This window comes from Oxyura jamaicensis, chromosome 3 (assembly GCF_011077185.1).
Source record: "Oxyura jamaicensis isolate SHBP4307 breed ruddy duck chromosome 3, BPBGC_Ojam_1.0, whole genome shotgun sequence".
In the NCBI taxonomy this organism is placed as follows: Eukaryota; Metazoa; Chordata; class Aves; order Anseriformes; family Anatidae; genus Oxyura; species Oxyura jamaicensis.
In genome coordinates this window covers 4,931,006-4,938,839 of record NC_048895.1, presented here as the reverse complement: position 1 = coordinate 4,938,839, position 7,834 = coordinate 4,931,006, and the positions used below count along the sequence as shown (strand labels likewise).

At 46.5% G+C, this 7,834-nt stretch overlaps 1 long non-coding RNA gene across 1 annotated transcript; it reads right to left on the bottom strand.

Moving 5' to 3' along the window:
• Window positions 1-1,501: 1,501 nt before the first annotated feature.
• Window positions 1,502-7,193, bottom strand: LOC118164098. Its single transcript, XR_004749337.1, has 2 exons — window positions 5,945-7,193; window positions 1,502-3,491 (listed from the first exon to the last, which is right to left on the bottom strand). It is a non-coding gene; the product is annotated as an uncharacterized LOC118164098 (long non-coding RNA).
• Between the last annotated feature and the right edge of the window lie 641 nt (window positions 7,194-7,834).

Below are 7,834 nucleotides of genomic sequence, written 5' to 3'. Positions count from 1 at the left end.
TTTATTTTTCCTTTGGGTTTTCCTTGACCAGGGATGTTTTCTAATATACTGGATGTAAGTCCATTCTTAGGTCCCTTCCAGGTCCCAAAGGGATGTGTTACTGAGGTTATGCTGTTTTTTAACAATGACCTGAAAGAAAACCTAAATCATCACAAATAAACCTTACAGATGAGTTGGGAACTGAAGAAGAGAGTAAGTAGTTATGAAAACAGGTCACAGATACAGAGAGATCTTCCCAAAGAACATTGCGAGGCTGTATGTGAGACTTGAAGAGCTAGGAAAGAGATTTATATCATGCAGCTCGATCTAATGAGCTTACAGAAGAGAGGCTAAGGGATGGCTTGATCACAATCTCTAAGTGCTCACAAGAGGAAGAGAAACATGGAAATGAAGTAGATGTATACAGAAATACTGCAGCCTAAACTCAAGCTGAACATTTTTTTTTCTTTTTGGGGTATAGAGCAATAGCTAATTTCAGAGCTATTTCTTTTTTTGGAGTGAGCAGGAGCAATAGCTAATTTCAGAACAATGCTCCAAGGCTTCTTTAGTAGCTGCTGTAGTCCCCAGGTAGGTGGGGGCAGGTGTTTAAAAACACATGGTATACGTTCAAAGAGGAGCAAGCTGGAGGGTGTCTGGAAACCCTTGCCAGATGAGGTACCAAATGATGTGGTCCTCCCGAGTCTTACAGGTAGTGAACCACTTCGTGTTTTGGACTTCTTCAGCCACAGTAATTTAAGAGAACACCACATCTTGCCATGCATCGAACAGAATTAGTAAGGGGAAAAGTCCTTTGAGAAGAAAGAGCATTTAAAGACTTTCAAATCCAGATAGCTTGAGGTATCTGAGGTAGCTTGAGCTACCTTCTCTCTTGTGCTTCGCCTCAACCATATCATTATGGGATGACAGCGTCAGTTACCTGCAAGCATTTCTTCATTTAAATTACTAAAAATAATAAGAGTCCATCAATGACTGCAAATAAAAGACTGCTCTATGAGCTACTGAGATATCCTGGAGCAGCGCTTAGGGTCTGCTCCTCGGTTTGAAGACAGAAGTGTGGGGGGACTCAGCTCCCAGCTGGGCTGGACCCAGTGGCTGTGTATTTTATGAGTCCTATCAGATACCATCTGTCCATACACAAGCCATGTTTTACTTATAAAGTAAATTACATTACATGGCCTATAATGTACGTTTTCAAAGGGGACCCACCTTAAAAACATTTTGTTTAATAAAATAACTTAATTAGAAGAGAGCTTCTGGCTGATGTGGTTGAGCCTGTGATAATTTTTCCTTCTCAAATCATTTTCTCTGTTTATTATACTTAATTATAGTGTAATTATGTATCCATCCTCTAGGCAAATTATGCAATCAGAAAATGTGAGTGGTTCATTTGCCACTGCATTTGGGACCAGTGTTTACATCCCTAGTATAAAATATGGGCATCATTTCTATTATTTATAGTATATACGTATATGCATATATATAAAAGATGTTTCACACAGAATGAAGCATTGGTGTAAAGATTTTATTGACAGTCATTTTTGCATCATCCACCTAATTCATTTGTGGCCTGCTAATGCGAAAACCATCCAAAGCTCAAAGTAGTAAAATCTTTATACCCTACCAGGAATTTTCTCAAACATAAATCCTGCACAGCTGAGGAACATAGAAGTTCCTCGGTTTAGCTTCAGTTTTGGGGGGCGGATTATTATTACTTTTAAGAGCTCTTTTTTGCATTTCACTTTCTAACTTTTTGGCCAGAATTTCCTAGCACAGCAAGAGAGGAAGGAACCCCACAGTATTCAGTTACAGGCTGTAGATTTCTGTTCAAGTCATGAGTTCAGACTAACCTTTTTGTCCCATGTGCTTCATGAACTTTCTAGCCATGGCAGCACTGGCTAGGCTGCTGTCCCTCTTTTTTTTTTCTTGATGGGAACTGACAGATTGTGGTTGAACATAGTGAAAGATGAAGCCAAATGTCCAAATCTTGAAAAAAACCTTTTGAGATTGATGTTTTCTCCTTCCTTGGCCAGCTCTCAGCACAAATTCAAACTGGATTTCCTCTTGGCAATTTCAAGCTCTCTTCATGTTCTTATTTTGCAGAGATGGGGCCGCTAACACCAGTGGAGCAGGAGGGGAAGAAAATGCTTCTGTGGGTGAAGCTCATCCCAGTCCTGTTGGCATCAAGTGGACGTATTTATTACAGCTGGCAGAGAGGTGAGCCATCCCTGCAAGATGGCAAGCCTGCCTAACTGTCACCAGGCCAACCCCACAGCTGATGGAAATCTGGGTAACTATTTGATCTACCCCATTTTCCCCATGCTGGGGAGCTGGTCCTACCTCTCCCACTGTCGCTCATCTGCATAGTGTTCTCCACAAGTGTCTTGCAAACACACCTTTGCAGGAAATAAAAGGCCTTGACGTGGTCTAGCTTCCACCTTGTTCCCTGCAGGCAAGCTGGGATTATTATGAAGAGCCCGAGTTTCTCAGCCACGCAGGCAAAATTGAATTTTGCCACACCACAGCTGAAGGGCCAGGACCTGTCTGGGGAGCGAGCGGTGGGGTGGTCGGGGCAGAGACAGGCTGGGTGGGGAGAGCTGTGAGTGTGGGACCCAGGCAGTGGGGTGATGGGAGAGCTGGGGGTGGCAGTCCAGTCCCCTGGCTGGAGATAGGAACCGGGAGTGGAGAAATAAGATGATTTCTGATCCTTCTCACCAGCCCTGCAGCTCCCCCATGCAGACAGTGGCCTCAAACACCCTTTCAATCTCCCCACCCTTGAAACACAGCCACTGCTCCATTCCTCTCGCTGGGAGGGGTGCTGTCAGTTGTGGTCTCTGAGGGAAAGGCGCTACCCCAGCCCGCCTGGGATAAAGCAGTGGAGTGCAGAATCAAAGCCCAGATCCAGGCAGATACTTCATGATAACTTAAGATCCAATAAAAGTCCAGGAAGATTTTCAGAGGAGCCACCAAACTTTCCCAAGTGGTGGTGTTCCTCCATCCTAGCCCACTGACCCACCAGGGAGCTGCCGGTCCTGGCAAGTCCTCGTGCACAGCAGGTAGGATGAGACGTGCTAACAGCTCCAAGTCTGCAAGCACGCAGTAGCTCTGCAGAGCACTGAAGGACCACAAGACCAGGCACTGACTCAGTCCACGGCAAGCAGGCATGTCCCCAGAGCAGGATGAGATGGGAGCAGTAGGTACGTAAGATGTTTTTGTTTTTTTCCTGATGTTATCCCCATTTTCCCAGGTTCCAGCTTCAGACAGCCGTCTGCCATCCACTTTGGCCAGACACCGAGACGCTAGCAATTGGCTGGCGTTACTGTCATGAGCAAAGGTATGGCACTGTGAGTTGTCTGAGCCTTGTCAGGCTTTTCCCGCAGTGATTCTGCATGGTGTGAAGTAGGTTGGGAATTGGAGAATGGCTCTCCAGCTGATCGGCCTGCTGCCAGAGGAGGATTTGTCCATGATAGTCTCACTTGCTTTCGGGGTGTGGCCTGAAAGGGAAGGTTTGAGACAATATTTGTTGGGGTTTTTCCACTCTTTGTTATGAAACCCTTGGTTTTCTCATGCCTTGATTTTTGGAGTATATGCCTTAAAAAGCAATACAACAAATGCCTAACTCCAGGTAACGCTTTCCACCTGTATGTGTGTATAGAAAGAATGCTGTATTTTCTATTCACGAGTGATGGGGAGGCTGTGATGCCGTTTGCCCAATGTCAGGCAGTAGTCTGAAAGCAGGGCTCGGAGCAGGAGCTGACTGCCAAATCCCTGCCCCTTCCATGGGCTCCACCATCCCTTCCATCCTTTCCTAGGTTTGTTTCTCCTTGCTTTCCTCAAGAAAAATGAAAGGAGAAAATTAAATAGAGATTATGAGCTCTAGCATCTGTGTTAGGGGAATCTGTAGCTAAATGAAAGGACTGAACTAGGTCCAGTATTGGCTGTTGATTCTTAAGGACCTCTTACTACAGTGTGAACTGCTTCAGAAATCAGCCTGAGGGATGATAACCCATAGCTCTGAGTGAGAGCAAGGGTCACCACTCCTGATCTGAGATTTAATCAGTGGGATTTCAGTTATCAAAAACCAAGGCTCACAAAGGAAGCCTGATTTTTTTATATCTTGCACTACTCCAGTGAAAGCTGCGCCCAAGATCAGGGAAGAAATAAATTATACATGGGAATGAGATTTCAGTGATGCCCTTTTTGAAGCCTCTGGTTGATCATATAACACACAAACCAAAGCCCTGAGCGGTTTATTTTGATGTGTGGATCCTTGCCGTTACCAGTGAAATGAAGTCCGTGCGTCCTGCCCGGCGGTGTGTTTGTGCAATCAGTATGAAGGGGCTGATCTAGCAAGGCTTGTGTGAGAGTTCTTTCCCGTACGTGCTCTCAGGAGGTGTTAATGCTGTGCTGAGGAGCTCTGCTCATGGACTAGGACTACTGTGTGAAATGTGATGCAGTCACGTAGTGGAGAAAATGCTGTCATCCCCATCCTCAGGATGGATATATCTGCTACAAGCAAACTCATGATTGTTAGGGCTTCCAGACAGCTAGCGGGGGGCAGCAGCAGCTCCCTGGGATGCCTCAGCCCCAGCAGTCTGGCTCATCGCTGCTTCAGCACACAGTGAGCTTCATGCTCCTGACAATATCTGAACTTCTGTAAGTTAAAGCCAGCAGAAGTGGCTTTCCTTTCAGACCTTCAGTTTCCATGTTGACATGCCATTATGACATGAGGCAGACCAGGAAGAATACTTGGACGTACAAGGAATGGGGTTTAGTTCATGTGGCTCATGCACTGTTCCTGCAGTGGAGAGATCACGAGTCAGTGTCTGCAGCTACGAAGGGCCAAACTGAAAGCTTCTCATGAGTGAGAAGCACAAGGGGGTGAAATAGGCTTTGCCGAGGTTTATTAAACTTGTTTTAAACCACCACTTCCTGTCCCAGTCGTCAAAACCCAAACCCTGCTGTTAGAAATTACTGCTCTAATTCTAGTTGGGTTCACAGTCCTGCTTCCTCGCACAGGCCCACCTGACACCTGTCACCTCTGGAGAAGGTTTGAACAACACGCATCCAGCTGAAACCCCATGTCCCAACTAGAAGCAAAACACGCCTTTAAATCAGCTACGGGACATGTTTCCCAAATGCTCTGCTATCTCCAGTCCCCTCTACTTTGTCTGCGAAACTATTACTTTGCATAATAGAAGGGAGAGACGCTCTGACCATCTGGTAGGCAACGCCATGTATAATTTAGGTTGCTTCACTCACTCTCCCATCAACAACAGGAAAGTAGATTCCTTCTGGTTTCCCTTGATCTCCTAGCCCTTTGCTACAAATGCAAGGTCACAAGCAGCTGCGGGGGAGTAAACTGCATCCTGCACTGGGCTGTAGAGTTTTGAGGGATGCCTCTGCTTGTGGGTGGGACTCCTTCACAACCAGGTCATTTCCCAATTCTGGATGATCAAAAGGATCAAGAGCTCAGTAAACCCCTGCCAGGAAAGGACAGTTGGTACCAACGGATCTGCAAATTCCCTTTTCCCCTCCCAGGGGTTCCCCAGGATGGGGAGAGCATCATCAGGGCATCGCTCTATGGGGAAGCACCACCACGGTCAACGTCACTGCATTCAGCTCAGCAGGTCCCCTTCCTGCTCACAACGGGGTGATTGCTACAGGAGCCACATCATACCCAAGGAGCCCCTCATCGTGGGGACCAGGCCACCTGTTTGTCCCCATTAGCGCTCTTCTTAGCGAGAACAGCTGCCAGGAAACCTGCAGCAGGGAAACCACCACTCACTATTCCTCCATGTCAATTATTTGGACCTATCCAGGCCTGCACGCTTGTTTATCCACTCCTGGCGAGCACAGTGAGGTGGTTAAGGCCCTGATGCTGAAGTTTATGGCTTAAATCAGTGGGATTATTCATGAGGTCAGAGATAACCATGTGCTTTTATACCTGGCTAGAACGGCGTCTCAAGCTGACGGCTGGGAGTCAAAAGCTCTGAGTCATCGGGTCCCTCCTCGCCTTCCTGTGTGACCAGTCTACCAATGTCTGCTTCCTCGCCTGCTGCAGAAGGAGGATGACAGTCGCTTTTATCTGATGGTTACTTTCAAATGGCCCTAAAGGCCTCTTCTGGTCTAATGAAAATTCAGTAGAAGCTGGACTAGCGTGGAAAAGACAGCAGGACATTTAATGAACGCACTCAGGAAAGCAATTACATCCTTTCTTCCTCCTCCCCACATTCCCACACGGGTTACTCAGAGATTGATGCAGAATTTTCTCTGAGCAAAGAGAAGTGGAAGGCCATGAAAAGGCTGAGACGTGTCCCTCGGAGCTGAAGGAAACCTCATGTGGGATGGTGGTTTGGGTGCCCCGTACGGCAGATTGCTACACTAGCAGATTCCCAGCAGTAGTTACACCTTAAAAGAGGCCCCGTTCAATTAAAACCTGTGACCTTGATTCTGCAAACATCTTCTTTACATATATAGCTCGTAAAACAAAAAGATGTGGAAAAATAAGAGACGGAGAAAGAGGCAAAAACCGCATATTTTATGCCCAGTATACAACAGCTTCCCAGGGAAGTGTGTGAGAGGACTTCTGCATTTGGCATGTACATCTCTGCTTGAGTAGTGCTAAAACCCACGTGCAGTGCTGTGTACAGCTGCCGTATCCATGTGAATATGCAAGGCTGAAACCCTGGAGAGGAGATGTGGGCGTCCTCCCAGCTGCCCCATGCTTTCGCAGGCATTTGTAAATACAATTGCTCTCACTTTCCATTGATAGAAATCAAAAGGCAATTAGGAATCAAGCTCTTTAAATTGATAGGTCTCTTGAATTTGAAACATTTTTCATTCTTTGGCTGGTATCACTACCTAGATTAGATTATTTTTTTAAAGGCAAGATTAAAATAAACAGTATTTATGGTTTAATTATTTGAATGACTAAGAAGCTCCAGCTTTATTTCAACTTCACAGAGGACTGGGAGATGTATTTAATGATATGTTTGACTCGCATAGAATCTTTCATGCAAGGATCTCAAACTGCTTTTCAAATAATTAATTAATCCTTGTACCTTTCCATGAGGCAGTTTTATCTCTGACATTACTGATGGGTAAACAAAGGCACAAAGACGTCAAGGCACAAACTGCTTTCCAAATATTAATTAATTAATCCTTACACCACTCTGTGAGACTGTTACTGTCTCTAGTATTACCAATGGGTAAACCAAGGCACAAATATGAAAGCAACTCGCCTGAGGCCGTGCAGGTGAGTCAGTAGCAGAGCTGAGAATAGCATATGACCGGTCAAAGTCTTGGCTAATTGTTTCTAGCAAGTGCTACACCGTGCTTCTCTGACAACAGACCCTGCAAGCCCCCGCGTGAAGCACAGCCGAGACCAGCTGGGTCTCTGAGAATATCCCCTCCTGTCTGCCTCCACCCACTGGAGGCTGCCTTTGCCCACGTGTGCCTGCAGCTCCTTTTCAGCTCATAATGACTGGTGGAAGCCCATGTCGCTGTGATGACAAGTGGTTGTTGGGACGTATCTGGGGAGTTTTGAGATCCTCCAGTGACGGGGACTGTGCAAACGCTTCGCCGTGTGGCAGGGAGCTCCAGGAGAGCAGCATGCTCACGTTTTCTGGTGTTTGCCCCTATACCAGCCCTGTGTGGCACTCTTGGGCCAGGAAAACCCCAGGCTCAGACACGGCCCCTCAGCAGCCAAGAACACCTTGCTTCCTGGCAAGGTCCGTCAGCTCGGACTTTGGCAGGTATTTAGCCCACGGAACAACAGCTTCGTGTCCTCTCCATGAGGAAGAGGAAAAGCACTCTCTGCCCTCAGGAAAGGTCT